We start from the raw sequence: 21962 nt of genomic DNA on the forward strand, positions 1-21962 counted from the left end.
CGTGGGCCCTAATATCACCGTTTTAGGTAGAGGGAAATAAAGGCAGAGAGGGATAAGTCCTGCTGGGTAAAGGCCACAGGACTGAACATGGCTCCCAGCCTGCTCCTTGTGGCCTGTGCCGCACAGTAGAGGGTGGTTCTTCTTCAAAATCGGGTCAGCTGTTAAAGTCACAGTGGCTTTCTGATGTCATTTAAAGTGTAAACAATGGCTGGGTGGGTCTGCAGAGGCCTGTAATACTAGCACTATAGAGGTGGAGGCAGCAGGAAGATTGTGAGTTCAAGGACAGCCTATGAAGTGAGACCGTGTTGTGTGTGTGTGTGTGTGTGTGTGTGTGTGTGTGTGTGTGTGTGGTGGGTAAACAGGAAGTGTATATAATCAGAATTAAAGGTAGAAACCTTTACTTACTGTTCTTCACTAGAGGCGACAGTTCAATAACATCATAGTGTGGTACTTCCAAGCCCTTTTCGGGTCTTTATGAAACCATAACAGACCAGTGCAGTCATTTGGTTCATGTCTTAGTCAAGCACAGACATCTCACTGAAATGTGGTCACTTAGGATCATATCACATGATGGTGCAGTAGCCATCTTAGATCCTAAGTATGCTCTATAGTGTTTGCTATGATATTGACAATTCATTTTCAGACTGTATCCCCATCACTAGCTGACAAATGACTAGATTTTGCATGAAAGCTCCATCTCTGAACCAGACACTTGGCTGAACCTAGAATTCGGTGCGGTCTTCCCCAGCCACCTCAGCCGAAGTCCGTTCCCTCCCCTTCTCTCCAACAGTGTGCTATTCTTTTTTTAGTTTGGGTTGGTGGCTCTCAGTCTTGAAAAGGCTGTGAGTACCAATAAATTAATTCTACTCCACACCCTGGGGTGGCTCATCAGCATATGAAGAGTCCTAATCTGCAATCCCTAGGCCTGGTTAATAAGCGTAGGAAGATTAGAGGTAATTTTTGACTGGAGACATTAGTGTGGTTGCAGAATGCAGGGTGGATTTGGCCGGATTCCGTGCTAAGTGAAATAAAAGCTCTCTTGTCAACAAAGCAGGAAAAAGTGCCTTTTAAAGATCCCCCAATACAACGTGTTTTCCTTTCTTTCACTCTCTCTTAACCGGGTACTTGGGTTTGGATGTGGTTTGTCCCCCAAAGGTTCCTGTGCAGGAGGCTTGGTCCCTAATGTGGCAGGGTGGAGGTGTCTTAAACGTTGGGGCTCAGGGAAGGTCATTACTCATTACGTCATAGAGACTCCACCCTCACTAGGGGATTAATTCTGGTCTCCCAGGACTAGGTCAGGTAAGGGAGCGGCAGATCTTACACAGACGGCAGCCCTGGTCTCTCACCTGGTCTCTCGCTTCCTGCCTCACCATGTGATCCTTCTCTTCCACGTGTATCCACTTCTTCCCTGGTACCTACCATCTGCCACGTCTTGACACAGATGGAAAGACTTCACCATATGCCAAACAGATGAAGCCTCCTTACTCAGCCTCCAAAACTGTAAGCTAAGCAGATCTCTTGTCTTTATAAAGTATCGGGCATCAGATATTCTTTTTTTTTTTTAATTTTTTTTTTTTTTCGAGACAGGGTTTCTCTGTGTAGCTTTGCGCCTTTCCTGGGACTCACTCTGTAGCCCAGGCTGGCCTCGAACTCACAGAGATCCGCCTGGCTCTGCCTCCCCCGAGTGCTGGGATTAAAGGCGTGCGCCACCACCGCCCGGCTCAGATATTCTATTATAACAACATGAAACAGATTAAGAGACGTCACAGTGTTTTAAAGTTTTCTGTCCAACGCCACCTTCTTCCTAACCACAGTGGAGGAAGGTCAGGGGAACTTGGGCTGATCTGGAAAACAGGGACTGGCTCCTTTAAGAAGGGCTGCTCCGGGTTGGGCTCCCACTTCTACGCCCCTCCCACCCCCAGCCCCACCCGGTGGGATCTGATTGCCGGTTCTAGCAAAGTCTGAAGTTCCCGGTGCTTCTGTGTAACTGCTGCTTTCACTCTGTCTGCTGCCCTCCGGATCAGCAGCGACTGTTCCTTTTTGTCAGGTCCCCTCTGGTCTCTGCTTTCACTCTGTCTGCTGCCCTCCGGGTCAGCAGCGACTGTTCCTTTTTGTCAGGTCCCCCCTGGTCTCTGCTTTCACTCCCAAGCAGCTGCTGCGTTAGCGGCCCCGCCTCAGATCTCTAGCGGTCATTCTCTGTCACCTCTTCTCTCTTCGCTGCCATTTCACTCTCTTGTCTGAGTGGGTCATCTTTCCAGTACGTACAATTCTTTGTCCGTTCCACAGGACAAATTTGGCAGTACCTCCGGACAGCCACCCCTCACCGGGAATAGTGTGGTGAAGGCAGATGCTCTCAAGCTCTCAAGTGGAAGTTTGGAGGTCCTGTTTTGTGACTCAGTTGTCTCACAGAGCCCAGCAGCTTCTGGGTTCCTCTCCTGCCGGTTGTTGGTCCAATCAATGATGAGCAGGGAGGCAAATACGTCAGGGCAGGCATCTATTCTTTCCATAGACATATTCCCCAGCCCATGGGGGTAGATGACTCCAAGAATATTGTAACCTCTGAACTGAGATGTGCAGGTACCTGGCTGAGTTGGGTAAAAGGCTCACCCTTGCCATATTACCAACTGTGGCAGTAGGATCTTGGAGATGGTCATTACCATGTTCCACTAAAAACCACTACAGGGCACCTGAGCCAAGCCCACGGTAACCACGTTTATTCCTTGGTCCCTGATGAGGGCAAAGACCATTAGTGATCATTAATAGGACAAGGTGGTAGAAGCGGCCAGGTGGAGTCCAGGATGCCACAGGTGAGGGAATGGAAGGCTGAGAACCCACCTAGGAGGCAGCAGGGGCCAGAGGCAGCTCGAGGCCTCCAGCCATGTCATTGTCCTTTTGGACTCATTTCCTGGGTAAAGCACTGTGACTGTCAGTGTGACGACTGCAGCATATGAAGTCAAATATGAGCCCTTTTGTGAGTGCTATTGCTGTTGCAGGAGGGCTGTGGCCAGATTTTAAGGGAATGGAAGCTGGCTATTGGCAGTCGGGCAGGGCTATGGTATTCTGGGTATAAAGCCACGTCCCTTGTCTTAAGTGCTCTGGAATTGTGTCTTTCACTGTGAGTGCTGCTCTACATGCTAAGGGCTGGGTAGGCTCTCTCCCTGCCTGTAGACAGGCCAGGGAGTTTTCCCGCTGGAGAGTAAAGTATTTGTTCTTAGTTGGAATATGATACAGATGACTTCCTCAGTGACCTTGTAGGAAGGTTGTGGCAGGGTGGGTATCCACTGCCCCGCTCCGCTTTTAACCACTCAACGCCACTGACTGATACTCCCAAAGGAACCTGAAAAAGAATCAGTGAGTGTGGTTGCTCCATCCCTTCTCTTAATTTGTAGTTATAGCCCTCCCTCGATATCTACAGAGGATGGGGTTCAGGACTCCTGCGGACACAAAAATGAGATGCTGTTTGGGTCTCTGATAAAAAGATACAGTGTTTGCATATAACCTATGCATATCTTCTCATATACTTTACTCATTTTAAACATTTCTTTTTCTTAAAAAAATTATGTAGAGGCCAGAGGTTATTGTCTGTATCTCTCTCACACTCCATCTTTTACTTACTTATTTTAAACAAGGTCTCTCTCTGAACCTAGAGCTCATCTGTTCAGCTAGATTGGCCAATAAGCTCTAAGGATTTTCCTGTTTCCTCCTCCCCACTGCTGGGATTACAAAGACAGGTCACAGTGCCCTGCACATGTGCGGAGGCCAGAGGTCAGCTCAGGTGTCTTCCTCAACACTTTCCACATTGCTATTATTACTGTTGTTGTTATTATTATTATTTTTGCATGCACCTCATGCCTAGCTTTAAAAAGATCTCTCCACCCTCTCGCACGCTTCCCCCCCCCCCCTTCTCCGCACCACAGCACATATGTGGAGGTCAGAGGACAACCCACAGAAGTCAGTTCTCTCCTTCCACCCAGGTGGATCCTCAGGACTAAACTCAGATTATTAGGCTTGGTGGCAAACATCTTTACCTGCTGAGTCACCTTGCCAGCTTAATGCCTGGCTTTTTATTTGAGGGCTTGCAATCTGAACTCAAGTCCCCATGCTTCTGGGGCAGGCAATCTGCCAATGCAAGGATCTCCATGTCCCCCTCATACACTTGAAATAATTTCTAGATTATTCACACAACCTAATGCAATGTAAACGCCACATAAATAGTTATGATATTGTATTGTTTAAGGAAAATGACAAGAAAATGTCTGTATGTGTTCAATATGAGTGTGATTTCATTTAGGTGGGGCATATCAATCCATAGTTTTGATGCTTTTGGATGTTGCCCCATGGACTATATTTTACTTATTTTTTTTTTTTTTTTTTTTGGTTTTTCGAGACAGGGTTTCTCTGTGTAGCTTTGTGCCTCTCCTGGAACTCACTTGGTAGCCCAGACTGGCCTCGAACTCACAGAGATCCGCCTGGCTCTGCCTCCCGAGTGCTGGGATTAAAGGCGTGCGCCACCACCGCCCGGCTATTTTTTAACTAACAGCAAAGCAATTATTCACCAATAATACAATTTAGAATTATACAGTGAAACAAAGGAGTTTCTCAGTGTTTCAACTTCTTGATGTGTTAATCAGTATTCCAAGTATTTTCAGAGCTTTCAAAACTATGATATTTTAAAATATTCTTCTAGCAAGTTTTATACTATACTTCACATATCTAAAATTCTCGTTTAAAGAATAAAATACAGCAAGTTTAGTAGCATTTACAGAGAACCACATTCTATAGGAAAATTCAATGGAAATCGTAATTTAAAATTTGGTCTCTCAGAAAGTAATGGCCCCTCATGGAGTCACATGCGGACACTGCTCACTTATCGGCTCACTGTGCATTGAAAAATGTGTTGTACTTTCAGAGAGCATCAGGGCCATACACAAAGGATACTGTTTATGTGAGCTCATTAGTAAGAACTTTCATCTTTTTTAAACTCCCTTTTCGTCTCCTTTCTAAATGTCAAACTATACCCACAAAGGCATTTGTTTACTTATAAACATGTGTACATTATAGGCTAGTATTTGTGTTTGAGGAAGAGCATGCTTTTTGGTTTTTCTTTCTGAGATTAGGTGGCCTTGCTTAGTATTATACACTCTAAGTTCACCCATTTTCCTGAAGATTTTGTGACTTCATTTTTCTTTAGAGCTGAGTAATACTTCATTTTATGTATGTACCAGGTTTTCATTTTCCAGTCAGCTGTGTTGGACACGTAGGTTGGTTCCATTTCCTTGCTATAGTGAATAAAAGCCATAAACAGGGGGTGCAAAGATGGTAGGGGATGGAGTTCTCTGGGTGTATGCCCAGGAGTGGAATAACTGGGTCATAGGGTACTTCTATCTTTAATTTTTGAGAGACGTCCAAACTGATTTCCATAATGGCCGTGTTAATTCGCACTCTGGCTGTGAACAAGGGTTCACCCTTCTCTAGGCATTCCCTTTGACATTTGTCTTCATATTTCTTGATGGTAGCTATTTTGAGGTGGACTCTCAAAGGAATGTTAGTTTGCATTTCACTGACGACTAGGGAAGTTATATTTCTTTGTTTGAAAACTGTCTACTTAATTCATTAGTCCATTTGTTGATTGATAGTTTTATTTCATTGATACTTAATTTCTACAGTTCTTTCTTAATTTTGGTTGTTAGCCCCTTATCTGAGGTATAGCTAATAATTCCCCCCCAATTCTGTGGGTTGTCTATGTGCTCTATAGACAGCTTCTTTTGCTGTGCAGAAACTCTTAAATTTTATGTAGTCCCATTTGTTTACACTTGAGTCTGGTTCCTATGCTACTTAAATTCTGTCCAGAAAGTTCTTGCCTGCTCCAATGTCTTGAAGAGACCTATATTTTCTTCTGTAACACTCAGTGTTTCAAGTTCTACTTTTAATTTATTATGTTATTTGTTTTGGTGGTGGTCCTGGGGTCTGAATAGTTCAGGTTTTAAATTGAGGTCTCTGATGCAGGGTGGTAGATGTAGCTAGATTGGGTCCAGGATGCCAGGGATGAGGGAAAGGAAGTCATCAACATACTTTCTTTGTTTCAATATCCTTTCTCTGCTCTGTACATATAGTATTTGAACTATACGACGACTTTGGGCATTGCTGGTCTTCTCCCATTGGTAGGGCAAATTAAAAGTCCACACCTCACCTAAGTCTATGGATCTGTAACCACCCTAGGCAGAATGAGGATGCTTCTAAAGAGACGTTTTTACCTTTGGCTGTCACACATTGGAGACCATGGACCTCAAGAAGTTGGAATTCTAGGAGCTGAATGCTGGAAGAAGGAAAGGGCCAAAGCTTGGTGCCAGACAGAGGGGGAGCTTGTCTCCCAGGAAGAAATTCACAGACTTGTGACAACCTGTCAGACTATCTTTCAGCCGTAGCCAGGACTACATAGCAATGCATACTTCTTGTCCTCTGTTTAAACCTAAATTTCATGTCATGACCCTGAAGATAGATTTGGGGTGGGGGTGGGGCCACTGGGCCTCTTTATTTGCTCCTCTTCCCAATGTGGCCTCACTGAATCAATCCCCTTTCTCCATCTTAAGCTATAACCTGAGTCTTTAGGACAGGTGGTAGAGCCTAGCTTGCTTAGCAAGACTAACAGGAAGAAGCCTGGGTTCTGAGGAATCTGTAGTCCCTGCCAAAAGTCCTCTAAACCCACTCATAAGTCCTGTGACCAGAGTGGCTGTTCAAATGCATGAGTTGGCTTGTGTCACTTCCAATCAGAGACTCACCTGCAGCTTCCTGGTGACTTGTTCCCCTCTGTAGCCTACATGGCCCTGCATGGCCTCCTGCCTCTTGTCACATTGTCTACTCCAATCTCTATTGTGCCCTGGGTCTTTTCCCAGCAGCTGCCTTGGGCTTAATCAGTTCTTCTTATATTCAGGGTCTCTCTGGCCTGGAACTTCCTCTTGCTGGGACACTCTTATCCTAGTTGCTCACAAGGCTCACTGCTCATCCTAAAGGAGTCCCTGTGTTTGACTTCCCAGAGGACTCATCTGACAAAGGTCTTTCTTGTTAGTCCTTGTTATAAAACTCAGACATCTAACCACTCACCCGCTTTCCAGATTGGTCTCCTTTGGCTCTGGAATGTAAAGCCCAGGGTGGCAGGCTTCTGCTGACTTCATTCTGCCCACAGCGCTTGTCTTGTGGGGTCTTGAACCCAGTAGGAACTAAAAGAGGTATTTAATGAATACTTGGGACCTTGTTCATCAGTCTTCAGACATGGGGAAATTAAAATGACCTTTCTGTTTTTGATGCTACCTAGCATTAAAAAGTTGGCCCAGTCTCCTGTGGAACATTCACTTTTAGGAAGTGAGTAGGATGGATTAGAGGTCACTCAGCTTCTCCATTGACACCTGGTTTGCTCTTTAGTATAGAAAGGTTGAGCTCTGCTTCATTTTGTGGTCACGTGATAATGAAGGGCACACCAGCTCCCCCCATGGAAAGCAGTGGAAAGCAGAAAGCACACCGTGTTAGGCATAGCATCAAGACAGGGTTCAGATCTGCTCCCCTCACCCCACCTGTCTATAGTACGTTTATTTAACATGGCTGCTGCCTTGAGGACCATTTTTAGGTCTGAAACCAGCATTTGGATTTATCTTCTCCCTAGAAGATGTCATGTGAGGGCACCCATCTGCATGCGAGCACAGAACTCACTCCCAGGCACCGAGCTGTCTGTAGCAGAACCGAGGCAGGGTCAGAAGTGCTTTTGAGAAGGTGACATGAGCTTCAGGCCCAGCTCTCCTCACACACACACACACACACACACACACACACACACACACACACACACACCCTGCTCCCCCCCCCACCCCATGCATCATCCCACTGGCCTCTTCTAACAGGCATAGTCATATGCTAACCTAATGATGCTATGGTTCACATCAGATCAAATACCCCACACGATTATAATGAGCTGAAAATTTTCTGTTACTTAGTGACTGACTTCATAGCTGTGGAGACATCCACAGCACAATGCTTTACTCCTGTCTGTAGTGATGTGTTGCCAGTCCTGGAGGAAAATAAGGCATACGCAGATGGATGTGTAGTGCATACCACTTGAAAAGGAGAAGAAGCATCTGTTAATGGTTGTGTATTTACTTCACTTAGCATTGTTATTTTGGAGTGCGTGCTTTCTCTTAAAGAAAGGCTACATAAGTACCTTTCCGAGGGATGCTGGCAGCAGCTTTCTCTGTCTGCTGTTTTCCATGCCCTTGATTGCGTCAGCGAGGCCTTGTGGGGGAACTGGCCTTTCCTGTCTAGATTGTAGCAGTGATTGCATAGGAACAAAGTCACCTAAGATGCGTCTGCTGTTCAGTGGCACATGTCTACACTGAAATGTTTAAAAGTTTTGCTTCCGATTTATATGTATGTTGGCATGTGTGCTGTATGGAGGTCGGAGGACCACTGTCAGGAGTTGGTTCTCTTCTGCTGAAGAATCCAGGGAATGAACTCAGGTCTTCAGGGTCTATACAGCAAGATCTCTTATTCACTGAAGCATCTCCCTGGCCCTGACTGCATTTTAAAGTATTTTACCTAGGAAACTACTCTTCTTTTTTGTTGTTAAATAATTTATTTTTATTTTTTTGCAATGGTATTTTGCCTGCGTGTATATCTGTGAGGGGGGTGCAGATCTTGGAGTTACAGATGGTTGTGAGCTCCCATGTAGGTGCTGGGAATTGAACCCGGGTCCTCTGCAAGAGCAGTCAGTGCTCTTAACCACTGAGTCATCTCTCCAGCCCCTCCCGTTTCTCTTACAGTGTCCCGTGTTTCACCTAGTATGGTTGTTCGACTCTTCAGAATATAATGCAACTGTTAGCTGCTTTTTGGAAAAAAAAAAAGATCATTCTACTTAAGTGCCAAATTTCCAAAAGAACTAACGTAGGAATTGACTTTTGAAAGTGTCGTTGCAACAATTCTTTCAGCAAAGACAGACCAATAGGCGTGTCAGGCGATGTGATTCACACACACTCGTCTGCACGCAGTCTTTTAGGAAAACACGTTGGAGAGGAAGATAAATCTGTGTAACCTGTGTGGGCACACTGTGTGTTCTGTGCCTCTGGTGTATTCCAGCCAGCACACTCTATGCTTGACTCTTTTTCTTCATGCCTGTCATTGCCGTTATAGTGTGAGTCTCTTGCTGTCAGGGCACACATCCTAATCATCTTATCACGGACACTCAGTGGGATCGGGGACAGTTGGACACTTGCTAGTTTCTTTCTGCTTTTAGCACTTCATTTGAGACTGGCATTTCCTACGTGCATAGAGTGTTGGATGGATTGAATTAGCTAGACTATAACGTCCTGGACTAGGGAGGTGGCGTCATGGTAAAATGCTTGCTTACCATGAGGTCCGGAATCTGAATCCCCAGCACTGCTAACAAGCTGGGTGTGGGTGAGGCTGACAAGGTAAAGGCATTTCCTGCCAAGTCTGAAGACCTGAGTTCAATCCCTGGGACCTCTACAGTAGAGAGAGAAATCTGAGTTTTCAAAGTTGTTCTCTAACCTGAATTTAATCTTCAGGGCCCACATAGTGGAAGGAGAGAACTGACACAAGGAGAAAGAGAGAGAGAGAGAGAGAGAGAGAGAGAGAGAGAGAGAGAGTAAATGTTGTGGGATATTTATATACTGTGTGAAAATATATTGCTGTGATTGGTGTAATAAAAAGCTGAACAGCAATAGCCAGGAAGAGTTTAGGCAGGACTTCTGGAGACAGAGAGGACTCTGGGAAGAAGAGTGGGGTGGAGATGCAGAGCAAGCAGGATGTGCAGAGGAGAGGTAATAGCCACTAGACCCATGGTAGAATGTAGATTAATAGAAATGGGTTAATTTAAGTTATAAGAGCTTGTTAGAAACAAGCCTAAGCTATAGGCCGAGCTTTCACAATTAATAAGAAATCTCTGTCATTATTTGAGAGCTGGTGGGGCAGAGAAAGACTTGTTACAAGTAAGTAAATATAATTACAAAAATTCAGGTGTGGTGGTGAGTGTCTGTAACCCTAGTGCTGCGGCTCAGGGACAGGTAGATCTGGGATGTCACGGCCAGCCTGTTTAGCTGCATCTATCAGCATCAAATTTTGTGACAGACCCCGTTTCAAAAGATGATAAGGTGGAAAGCAATAGAGGAAGGCACCCAATGTCAACCTCTTGCCTCCACATGCTTGTGCGCGCACACACACACACACACACACACACACACAATGCTAAATAAACTATAACGCCCCCTCTTTGGGAGTGGTGTTTTTTTTTGCACTTGTAAAAATCCTTATGATATTAGGGAAGGTCATGAATACAATGAGTATCCACAAGACCCTGGCTTCCCACTGATGGGCCTGTCTTTCGCCTGTCACAGAGCTCATGGCTGGGGTAGAGCGAGCGAAGCAGAGGGGCATGCTTTCCCTTCTGATGCTGTGGTCTAGGGAGCAAGGCAAAAAAATAAGACTAGCGAACAGTCACTGGCTGTGTTCCGGTGGGTGGAGGACAGGACGGAGTGGGAGTCATGTTTCCCAAAGGGCCAAGAATTGGCAGACAGTGGGGGCGGCAGGGAGCTTCTGAGGACAAGGACCTGACAGAATTTCCTCCTCGCCTGACTGTGGAGAGGGTGGCCACGCAAGTTGGGGAAGAATGTGTGAGAAGGGTCAGTTTAGATCTCTTATGTCTGAGAGAGCATTTTAATATGGCAAGAGATGACAACTAACCAGTGAGGAAAAAAGTATCTATTCAAAGCCACCTCCCCTTGCTTTTTGGCAGAGGCTGAAGGCAGGTAGGAGAGAGCAGGAGAGCTGCTGAGTGTTTCCAAAAGATGCTTGGTAGGTGTCCTGTTTGGAGGCGATGGCTGGGCATCTGATGTGGTTGGTGACAGGGGCATACCTGGCTGTTTCTCATCAGTTCAAACTTGGAAGCAGGGACAAAAACCTGGGAAAGTTATTAACTCTTGACCATGCCTTACTGGTTTGTGCCAACCGTGACTGTGCCAAAAAGTTACTTTCTCCTGAGTTGTTAGGATCAGAGCCTGGCTGGCCTCGACCACCTGTCCCCGCCAGGCCTGTTGAAGACACAAGTAACAGTGAAACACAGGCAGAGAAAGGTTTGTTCAGTGAGGCTCCACTGGGAAGAGGAACAGACACAGAGGTCCAGGGACCCATCCTAGGCCACCTTTGGGACCCTGACATGAAGTTGAGGTTTAAACAGAGAGCAAGATGTATGTATAACTAAGCAGTTCTGGTCAAGGTGTGATCGCTCCCATCCCAGACCCACCATTCGCCTTGATTGCGGTCTCTCTTAGAAGATGCTCGGAAATGTCAGAACGTCATGAATTTCTTCTAACCTCCCCCTCTTGCTAGCCTCAAGCTTCACCTTTCCTTTCTGCCAGCTTGAGATTCCCAGGGAAATTCCAGTTCATGGGTGCGCATGTGTAGGGGGTTGGGGAGGGGAGCCCATTGTCTCAGGAATCTCATAGCCAAAAAGGAGGGGCCCGAGGATCTCTCTTCAGAATCTGTTTGCTGCTGGCAAGATGCCTTGTTCTCCTGTCAGTCTGGTGTACAGCATGCTGGCTTCACAGGCTGCTGATTGCTTCCCGGACTGGTTAGCGCTACAGGCATGGTCAGCATTCTGGAAGGTCTGGCCTTCATTTGTTTGCATATTCTGTCTGTCATTCCTGATGAGAGAACTGTGTCCAGTTGCAGTCATTAGAACTGCTGATAAAAGCAAGCATTTTCATTAGTGCGGTTTCGATAGGTTCCCCCAAAACTATCCCCAATGATAATATTAATTAATGAAATCACCTGAAACATTACACTGCATTTACAAATTCCTTCAGTATATTCGACCTTTTTCAAGCACTTCCAAGTGCCTGGTTGGGAAGACTTGCAACTCTGGAAGTTCGTGGCAGAAGTGGAAGATCTTCTAGAGAGAGACATCTGTACCTCTCCCTTTGGTTACCATGTTATTGAAGCAATGCCCCCCCCCCCCCCCCCCCCCCCCCAGCAAAGAATTGGAATTTACTCAGAAATCCCTTGCTGGGAAAGGAAAAGGCTAGGCTCTGGTACCAGCCAGAGGGGGGCGTTGTCTTCTGGAAAGAAATTTCCATGATTCTGACAACTTAAAGACTGCAGCCAAGGTGGTGGAGGGCCAGCAATGGGCGGGACCAACCGGGGGTGGGACCAACCAGGGGCGGGACTAACTGGGGGCGGGACCAACCGGGGGCGGGACCAACCGGGGGCGGGACTAACTGGGGGCGGGACCAACCAGGGCCGGGGCGCTTAGCTCTGCATACCTCTTGCCCTCTATTTAAACCTAAACATCATGCCAGAACCCTGAAGATGGCGTGGGAAGATGTCACTGGGCCCATGCATTTGTTCCTCCTCCCAATGTGCCACATTGTATGTGTTTCCATTCTCTGTCTGTCATTATTACCCAGATACTCAATTATGGAGGCCAGGTGGCTGAGTGTAGCAAGCTATGGCTACTAACAATTGTTAGCTATCACTAGCTAACGATTCCAGTATAACAACGTCCTAAATATTTAAGCATTTTTATAAATATAATAAAACAGGATTTTTAAATGCCACAAATAATATATATGTGTGTAATTTTTAGTTACTTATGTATTTGCTTTGAGGCAGGCTCTTTTTATGTAGTCTAGACTGACTTCAAACTCATGATCCTCCTTCCTCACCTTTCTTGGTTCTGGGATTACAGGTGGATGTGCCTGGCAACCATATTATTTTTAAGCATTCCCACACATTTTAATTAACTTGATCAAATTTTAGTATACTTTTAAAAAGTTGAAGAAAATCCTAAGTCTGCAACAAATCACAGACTCCTGCTGACTCCCGCATTTTAGTTTAATTTACTCATATTTAGAATTTTTCTCTTTTAACTGAGATATAAAAGCATGAAGTTGTCTATATCAATCGGGTACAACATAATGTTTTGATGTACGTGCACATTATATAATACTTAAATCAGGCTATCCTGGTCTTCAGTTAGAGGTTTGGTCCAGTTTGGTCAAGCACTGTAGGTAGGCTCTTGTCCAGCTCTGGGCAGATCCACTGTGGATGGACTAGACCCAGTACCTTCTTACACCTGTGGCCAGCAAGAGCTTAAGGCCCATCAGCTAGGTGTTGTTGCTAAAGTGGACTCATGGCCCAGCACTAGCCACAAGAGATGCTGGCTGACCTAGAAGGTCCTCCCCTTCATAATGGAGCTGTTTCCAAGGAAAGGCTCTCTCTTTAGCTGGGGACCATTAGGATCTTTGGTGTAGCTTCCCGAGCCCATCCCAAATTTCAGAGCAAAGTCACATGCTTGCTACCCTGCCCTACCTACCAATGGAGTCTCGTACCCGGCTGTGCTGCTTGGGATTAGAATAGTGTACATAAAGCTAGACCCTTGGCCACTGGGCCACTGCTGACTTGGGTTGTGCTTGAGTCTTAAGGTAATGAGACCAGCATAGTCTCAGATGTGCACTGAGACGTGAGTCACAGCTAGTGATGACACAGGCCCAAACACCCCTAGCTGTGTGTCTCTCCCTGCAGCCAGGGCAGTTTTAGAGGCCTGTGTGTGAGCACTGGCCTGATGAGGTGGTGCTGCCCAGGTTAGGAGACAGTGGGTAGGGACAGTCACATAGCCAGGGCTGGTCCTAAGCTGGGTCATGCCTGATTATTGAAGTCATGGGGGCTTGCAGAGTCTCAGGAAGATGGCATGTGTGAACTGGACCCACTCTGTGGATGGAAAATATATGGCCAGGAGACAGGACAGCTAGTTGGGATCTAGAGGGGATATGAGAAAATAATGGGTGCCTGTACTCTGAGGGTTCTGGTTTAAGCTTCTCTCTGACTGACGACACCTGGGATTTCTACTACCTGACCAGATCTCCTGTAGAACTATACTTACCCCTCTGTCTAACCAATATCACAGATTAGATTTTAAAAATGGCTGAAGAACCATGTCCTGAGTCTATCCTGATTGTGACCTGTGAATAAATAAGGATTCCTGTGAGCCATGTCCCATCTCTAGTCCTGCCAGTCCTTCTTGTAAGCCTACACAATGACCTGAAAGCTTTCTCTTCAAGAATAAAAAATTTTGACTAAGAAAAAATAGCATGCCAGCACTTCCATTAAACAGTTTCAGAATCCGCTTCTGACATAAATAGCCAGTGCAGAGACACCTAGCTCCAGTCTTCTTCTTGCCTGCTTTCACTCTCTCTTTGAATGTGACCGCCCTCCCCCTTAATCAATGAGCTCACTAGCTTTACTTCATTTTACTTGTCTTCTTTCCTGCCAGGCACTCAAGGTACACTTGAGTAGATGCCCCTGATGGACTCCTCAAGCTGCACAGCTACAATGTGGAGTTGCATTCCCCACTTCCAGAGCAGTGAGAAACTCATGCTCCCAGTGCTCAGGTCCCTGCCCAATGCGGAGCTGGCCTCGAGGCTCTTACCCAAGCCATGTGAGTGGTTGGGGAATATGTGGAAGGGAAATGAAGGGGTCATAGGTGTTGTCTAAGCTTTTGGCTTGGACCATTGAGGGGGTATGCAAAATCTATACTTTGTGTGTGAATGTAAAATCGAAAATTGTGTGTAAAGTTCACTGACGAGTCTTAAAGCATCCATTTCTTATGTATATGACTAAAATCAGCTGAATGTGGCGATTAGTACACAGAGATGGTATCAGGATATAGATGGAGAACCCAGGGCTAGGAGATGACAAGCATTTCCCAGCTCTGCTGCTGCCTGAGTTGCCCCTGAGACAGATGTGGGCTCCTCCCTGCCCCCCTCCCCTGCTTACACAGGGAAAAGCAAAGTATGCCACAAGTCTGAGTTCTATGAGCTCTAAACTGCAAAAATGGCTCAGATGAGAGAGATCATGTAATCAAACTCCTTGAGAGTTTTATGAACACCTAGGACCTTCGTAGGAAAATTCAGGAAAAATTTACATACACATTGGTGGACTAGATCCTTCTTTCTTCCACCCCCAGCAGCTCATGGAATTAGGTGACTTCCAAAGCTCTTTCGTGGTCTTAAACTCTGATTTTATGGTTCTCCAAACAAAGATGTACCCTCTGCGGTGCTTTCAATCACCTTATCTCTTCCAGAGAAACATGGATAAAATGCTGCTGCCTTTTTTAGCAGCTCTGTTCTTCCCCCCACCCCTTTGAATTACTCCACTGTCTATTTAAAGTGGTGTCCCTTCAGGCAAAGGCTATCTGTCTTTGTGAGTATTTGTTCCAGCAACTAGAATGCAGTTGGATGCTTAACAATGCCTAATTATGATAATAGGGATCATGGTATAATGCCATCTGTAAACCTCGATAAGCTTACAATAGCATCATGATATTCTAAAACCTGTACAAAATTGTAGGTTGGCAGCATTTAAGGGAATGTATGAGGGACTTTGTGCTTATGTCTTGTAATACAGGGTTAATTAAGCATCTCCAGGAGTTCATCTCTAAGACTCCGTGTCTTTTAGTATATAGATGGAGATAGATATATGTTCAAAGATTATTTGAAGTTGTCAGAATTAATCACTAGACCTACTGAGAATTGTAACTCAACAGTCAAGGTCGACTTTCTATATATCACCCAGAGTGTGATAGTTTTCGTTTGGGAAGTGATGCTTTCTAGCTGGTTGAAACATGCCAAACACTTAACTGCTTTCTTAAGCAGATTATCTGGAACACAACCTCCCCTTATGAGTATTGATTATTATATTTGTAACTGTGATCTGATGCTGAGAGAAAATGGGCTGGAGCCCTGGCGGGGCAGAGGAGATGTTCTGAATTCTTAAAGAGAGACACTTGTGCCCTGTTGGAGCAGAAGAGATGTTCTGAATTCTAAAGAGAGACACTGGTGCCCGTCTGTGCTGAGAACCAAGGCAGCTTGGTCGGCACAGAGACAGTGGGGGCAGCCTGAGGACCAGTCTCCTTTCTTGCAGGAAAGGGTTACTGAATTGTTTCAGACAAACCTACCTGCCTTCAGGCCCTGGTTTCACTGTTTTCTAAAATTATAAAACTGCTGCGTACATGGTGGGGAAGAAGTGGATTGGTTTTATTTTTCTCGTCTGTTCTGGCCAAGTTGTAAATAAACTCATTTTCCTTTATCAAGTTCTGTTTCCTGATTTCTTTCAGGATACAGGGAAATGAAAGTGATAGGTTGTAGTTCTGGATGACCAACAATATGTTGAGCTATGTGATGGGCTTTAATAATCTTTAGGCCTAGGCAATTTTTTTTGGGGTGTGTGTGTGTGTGTGTGTGTGTGTGTGTGTGTGTGTGTGCACATAGTATATATGCAAATATGTGCCCATGTCCTTTCAGGATAGAGAGGAGTATGCCTGGTGTCTTTTCTGCCTTGAGACAGGGTCTTTCATGAAGCTAGAGTCCTAGCAATCCTCTGGTCTCCACTTCATAACACTGGGGTTGCAGGCATTTGTGGCCATGTCTAGCCTTTTATGTGTGTGCTGGGGATTTGAACTCAGGTCTTCATGTCTACATGGCGAGCCCTCCTACCCACTGAGCCATCTACCGAGTCCAGCCCATGCAATCCCATTGTCTATTCAAGTATGTGCATGATTGTTTGCTTCAACACTAACTGGCTTCGGATTTTGATTTGTTAGGGAAATCCAAGCACATAGTTCAAAGAGATAAGTACTTCTTTTTGTTTGTTTGTTAAGACAGAGTCTCACATAGCCCAGGCTAGCCTCAAACTTGCCATGTAGCTAAGGACGATATTGAATTTCTGATCCTCCTGCCTCCACCTCCCAAGGGCTAGGTTTATAGGCGTGCAGAGATAAACAATTCTTTAAGGACTGTTAAGAATCCCGTTGTCCCCATCTGCCTTGCTTCTGTGTCCTCTTCCCTACAGGGAGCTGCTTTCATATGGCTGATTAGAAATTGTCCTTCCATATCTATAAATAACACGGTGGTGCTCTTACCTCTTGATTCTTCTCTGGTTGGCTACATCTATTGGCTTCTCACCAGGGAAGATGGGATTTCATTCCTGCCTTTCCTCTCTCTGCTACACATGCTCACTTCCTATCCTTCAAAGATAATTTATCATAATCTTAGCTAAATCAACAGTCAATGTTTACATTATTATGACTTTATATGCTATTCAGAATTCAGTCATGTAGAAAACTATAATTACTTTCCTTTTCCTGAACAAATTTTTGTTTTTATCCCCAAGTTAATAATCATTTTTTTTGTTCTAAAATTTGCTTTACTTTTCTGTGTGTTATTTCTGAATCAACCCATTGTCTAAATCAATGCTTCTAAAACTATCTGGGATGAATGATTGGTTCTTTTTAAAAAATTCTAATCTGTGGCAGACAGATACTTTGCTAAAATACAGTGAAAACACATTTCTAGAACAAGCCGTTCATGGACAGCACCTGTTGGCCAGCCACATTCTGTAGAATTCAGTTCAAGTTGCCTCTAATGAGTCTAACCATCCCATGTTCTATTGGCTGTCTTTTAAAGGAAACTTCTTGGAAGCCTTTTGACACACCAGTGTGGGCTGGTGGCTTCTCTTTCTTTTTCACTTCCCAGCCACAAGTTGAGTGGTCTTGGTCTCTGCTTGGTGCCTCCGCCATGATGGTCTGACATGGGTCTAAAGAACAGTACCAACTGATCATGGACTGAAGCCCCCAAAACCATGAGTCATCCTCCCCCCTTTTATCTTTGTGTACTGATTATCTCAGGTATTTGTTACAGTGACTGAAAATACACAGAGACAATTCTCCCTCCTCCATTTTCTTTCTAGAAGTAGAAGTTTAGACACTGACTGCCTAGCTTGCCTCTCACATGGAGGTTTTGCACATAAACGAATTTGATTCTGGGCCCTCCATTCCCTAATACTGACTCTGAAATCAGCATCCTCTAGGCTGCTAATCTACCCAGTAGAATTGTGTGTTCTCCACCCCAAAGGATTGGCACGTTTTTATTGTAAGCGTTGGGGGATTTCGCAAGAGATTAAAATTAAACTTGTGTTTCTTTCGCCATCTCTATAATGCCTTGATCTGCTTTCTCTTCTCAGGTTGTCAACTATCCCATCCTTCCAACCAAGTAGCATGGGAGCTGAGGATATAGCTGCAGGAGTCCAGAAGCTCACAGGTATCTCCTAATAGCTATGTGGCCTGGGCCCATCATGTCATCTTTCCAAAGTCCAGATTTTTCATCCATCTGATGGGGACAATGATCATACCAGCTCCATATGAGAGTGTAAACACTGTAGGAAGTGCATGCCTTCATAAATGGAGGCTGTTACAGCCAGCACTACTAGAAGTTTCACAGTCTCTTTTTCTTCTCTGTCACAGAAAGTCTGTGAACCATAAAATTACACCGACATACAAGTTAGACTGAAGTAAGTTCTCTGTGTGTGAGTGTGAGTGTGTGTGTGTGTGTGTGTGTGTGTGTGTGTGTGTGTGTGTGTGTGTGTGTGTGCTTTCCTAAGGTGAAATAGATGAATTGTTTCATGCGTTTTGTGGCATCTCTTTTGACCACCCCAGTTGAGATACTGAGTTCACACATTCTTTCTGGAGCAGCCAGAACGCAAATCTTATCATGAAATTCCTAGAACTTTCATGATGACAGAGTTCAAGAACAATGTCCAGTTGTTGTCTTTTGCCTCTAGCCTCGTGTTCCTGTTGCTGACGCTTGTGGTTCCAAGCTCTTCTTTACTTCCTACTCTTCTGAGTTCTCCTCTGCCAGTTCTGCAGAGCCCAGAGCCAAGGCTGTGACCCTCCTCCAAAAGTCAGCCCAGTCTTCACCAGTTTTGGCGAAAAGCTTTTCTTGATGTTCCTTGACCCCTATCCCTTTCTCTCAGTCTCCACACTAGCTTAGCATGTCTGCTGGGCTTCACCAGCTGTGGCCTTTGTGACTCTTAACTGTAGCTGCTGTGTGTGGATAGGTTCTTGTCTTAATCTTAAACCACAAACCGGTGCCTGGTATATCTTCAGTATATATAACTTGAAATGAGTTTTATTAGTTAGTAAATGTATGAATGAAGAGATTTCAGATAATATTTTTGTGTGTAGATAAAGAATACTATTATTGAATAGAGGAACTCAAATATGTCATCTCCCCTGCCCAGCTGTTTTTCTTCCTTTTTTCCTTTCTTATTTCCTTTTCCCTCCATCCCTCTCTCCTTCCCTTCCCCCATCTCTTTTTTTAAATGTATGTTTATGGAAAGACTTTCCTTTCTTGTAGCTTCTGAAACACTATACTGTTTACATGGTATTTACGTCATATCAGGTATTTTAGGTAGTCTAGACATAATTTAAATGGGAAGATTTAAACATAAGTAAGTGGCACATCCTTTTTAATGAGGCACTTGGGCACCCAGGAACTTTGGTACCTGCCTGAGGAGGGGCTGTGGGAACCTAGCTGACCTCTCTTCAGGGACTCTGACCCTGACACATGGTGTCAGGTCTCAGCTGCTCTCCACAGCTTCCTCAGTCTTGTATCCCTCCTGTCTTCAAAAACAGTACCACCTGGGAGACTTAACACATTGCAGAGCTAGGCTGGCAGCTTGAGATGCAGCCTTGGCTCCCTTGGACCACAGTGCCTGTGTGCTGAGTCTGAAGAAATAGTCTTCGGAAGATTAGCCTCAGTGATGCATGTATCTCAACCAATCACAGCCGATTTTCCAGCCACAGCTAACCACTGTCCACTGTCTGTTGGTCTAGCAAAGCAAAGGTTTCACTCCTACAGATTTTTAATTTAGATACAGCACACAAAGGCCCCCATAGAGTCTTGGGCAACTGTTAAACTTTCCCTAAGACTCCATGGACCAGAATTCCGTTTTCTGCTTTTCTCTCAGCACTCCCATCCTCTAAGCTTGAACAGAAAAGCCCATGAAACTCTAAGTACTCGATGATTTTTCCAGTTCACAGTTCTAAGTGCTTCCTTCTGCAAGTGTCTCTCCAAAAACATGGTCAGGTACATTCCAGCAACAACCCCATTTTTAGTACCGATTTCTGTCCAAGGTGCTTTTGGTTGTGGTGTTTGTCATAGGAAGCCAACTAAAGCAAGTTTTTTTTTTTTTTTTAAATCACCATACCAGGTAAAGAGACACAAGCATTTGTCCAGGCAGGTCCTGTCTCCACCTTCCAAGTAGCTGGGGTTACAGCTCAGGCCTGCTGCCAGGCCCACCTAACTCTGTAGTATTTTTCTTCTCTACATTATTTACTTAGCCATTATTCTGAGAACTTTGACTGAGGTTCCAGAAATGGCCCCTCCCATTTTTCTTGTCTCCCTGTCTGTGTACCAACTGGCCAATGGCCCTAGCATGGGCCTGATCCCCCTCCTTTAATACCATCCAACCAGACAGTTTTGTCTCTTCCCCAGTCACCCTAGCAGTAACATTTCAGTCACATTTGTGGGTGCTCATCGCCCTTCCTAAAATATAAGCTCAGTTTCTAGTCAAATTAAGGCAGGGCAAGCTTTACATGTCTAATGAAGGAGCAGCTCACATGATTAAGAACAAAGGCCCGTGGTCACTGCAGCCTGCACTTCAGACATGCAGCAGGAGGCCTCCCATCCATCCACCAACAGACCCTGTCAATTCCTACTTTCCTCCCAGGTGCTCCTGATGGAATCTGGATTAATATCACGAGGATGCCGACGAACCAGCTCATTATCATCTTAGGAAAATTTCAGGGCTGAATCAAACACCAGACTTGATGTTCAAGATGTACTACCAACAGACATTTATTTAATGAACTAGTCTCTGCTCGCAGATGGAGGTTGGAATTGTATTCGCATGCTCTAAATGTCAAGTGTGCATCTTTAGACTTAGTGGAAAGAGGAAAAGACAAAACATGACGCACTGAACCTTGTTATGGGATCCCAAACAGAGGGATCCAGCCTCCATCAGCAGCCGCCGCCATCCTTTCCGGGGCCTTATTGTTGGGGGAGATGGAGACTCCGAGTGTATCCAAGTGTCTGATTAGTGCCATTGTTCCAAATAAGTAGTGACAAACCCTTGAGATTTCAGGTGAGAACTGGGCTCTTTGAAAGTGTTTTTTTTTTTCCTCAGCTGGGCGTGGTGGCACACACTTTTAACCCCAGCACTCAGGAGGCAGAGGCAGGCAGATCTCTTGAGTTTGAGGCCAGCCTGATCTACAGAGTGAGTTCCGAGACAGCCAAGGCTACACAGAGAAACCCTGTCTTGAAAAACAAAAGAAAACAACAGCAACAAAGCAAAGTGTTTGTTCTTTCTGGCTGTAGTTATTCGTGGGTGGTACTCTATTTCAGAGCCTCGACATCCGTCTTCTCTCTCGGTAGGTCTTTCTTTGTCCCTTACTGAAAGAGAGACCATCTGTGGCGATCTTTCAGGAAGGTGGAAGGAAACTGACAAAGCAGAATGCGACCTAGACACTGACCTTGACGGTACAAGTGATGGCGCCAAGTGCCCTGACAGTCATTAGCCGGAATAAAAAGCCATTATATGCAGATGAGCCCAAAGCAGAATTGAGGAGGCGAGCTGGTCATTTTATCAAGCTATGTTTCCTGAAGTGTCCTCTGGGTGCAAGTTATCACAGCTCTGGAACACCAGCTGACCATCTCTTCAAGGGCAACAGACCCTGAGTAGAGAGCAACCCTGGTCTTTGGTAAAGGCTGAGAGAGATGAGGAGAGAGAAAAGAAACCTCGGTCACACAGAGTCTGTGTATGTTTCTCCAGGCTGTTGTAGTTTCATGAACTCCAACCAGTGTGGATCCATGGATAATATTAACAAAAAATCTTCATGGTAAAGGGTGTTCATCCTCATCTACAGGGATGAAGCAGGTCTCTGTCATCCATGTGAATTGGATTTAGTTGTTTAGCGCTCTGAACCCCGTGCAGTCAGGTGGCTTTATTGAAGACTCAGGTTGATGACTCATGCATGGCCTTGTGGCCACAGGGAAAGCTTACCATGGCAG

The 21962-nt window shown here is 45.2% G+C and overlaps 1 long non-coding RNA gene across 1 annotated transcript in view; it reads left to right on the top strand.

The window, feature by feature from the left end:
• Positions 1-21962, top strand: part of LOC128107634 (uncharacterized) — a 119926-nt gene that overhangs the window by 47881 nt on the left and 50083 nt on the right. Inside the window, exons 3-4 of the long non-coding RNA XR_008217163.1 lie at positions 14330-14494; positions 18076-18152. This is a non-coding gene — a long non-coding RNA (uncharacterized LOC128107634). The remainder of the gene's footprint in view (positions 1-14329; positions 14495-18075; positions 18153-21962) is intronic.

This window comes from Peromyscus californicus, unplaced genomic scaffold, assembly GCF_007827085.1.
Source record: "Peromyscus californicus insignis strain IS unplaced genomic scaffold, ASM782708v3 Scaffold_12__1_contigs__length_115047231, whole genome shotgun sequence".
NCBI classification, from domain to species: domain Eukaryota; kingdom Metazoa; phylum Chordata; class Mammalia; order Rodentia; family Cricetidae; genus Peromyscus; species Peromyscus californicus.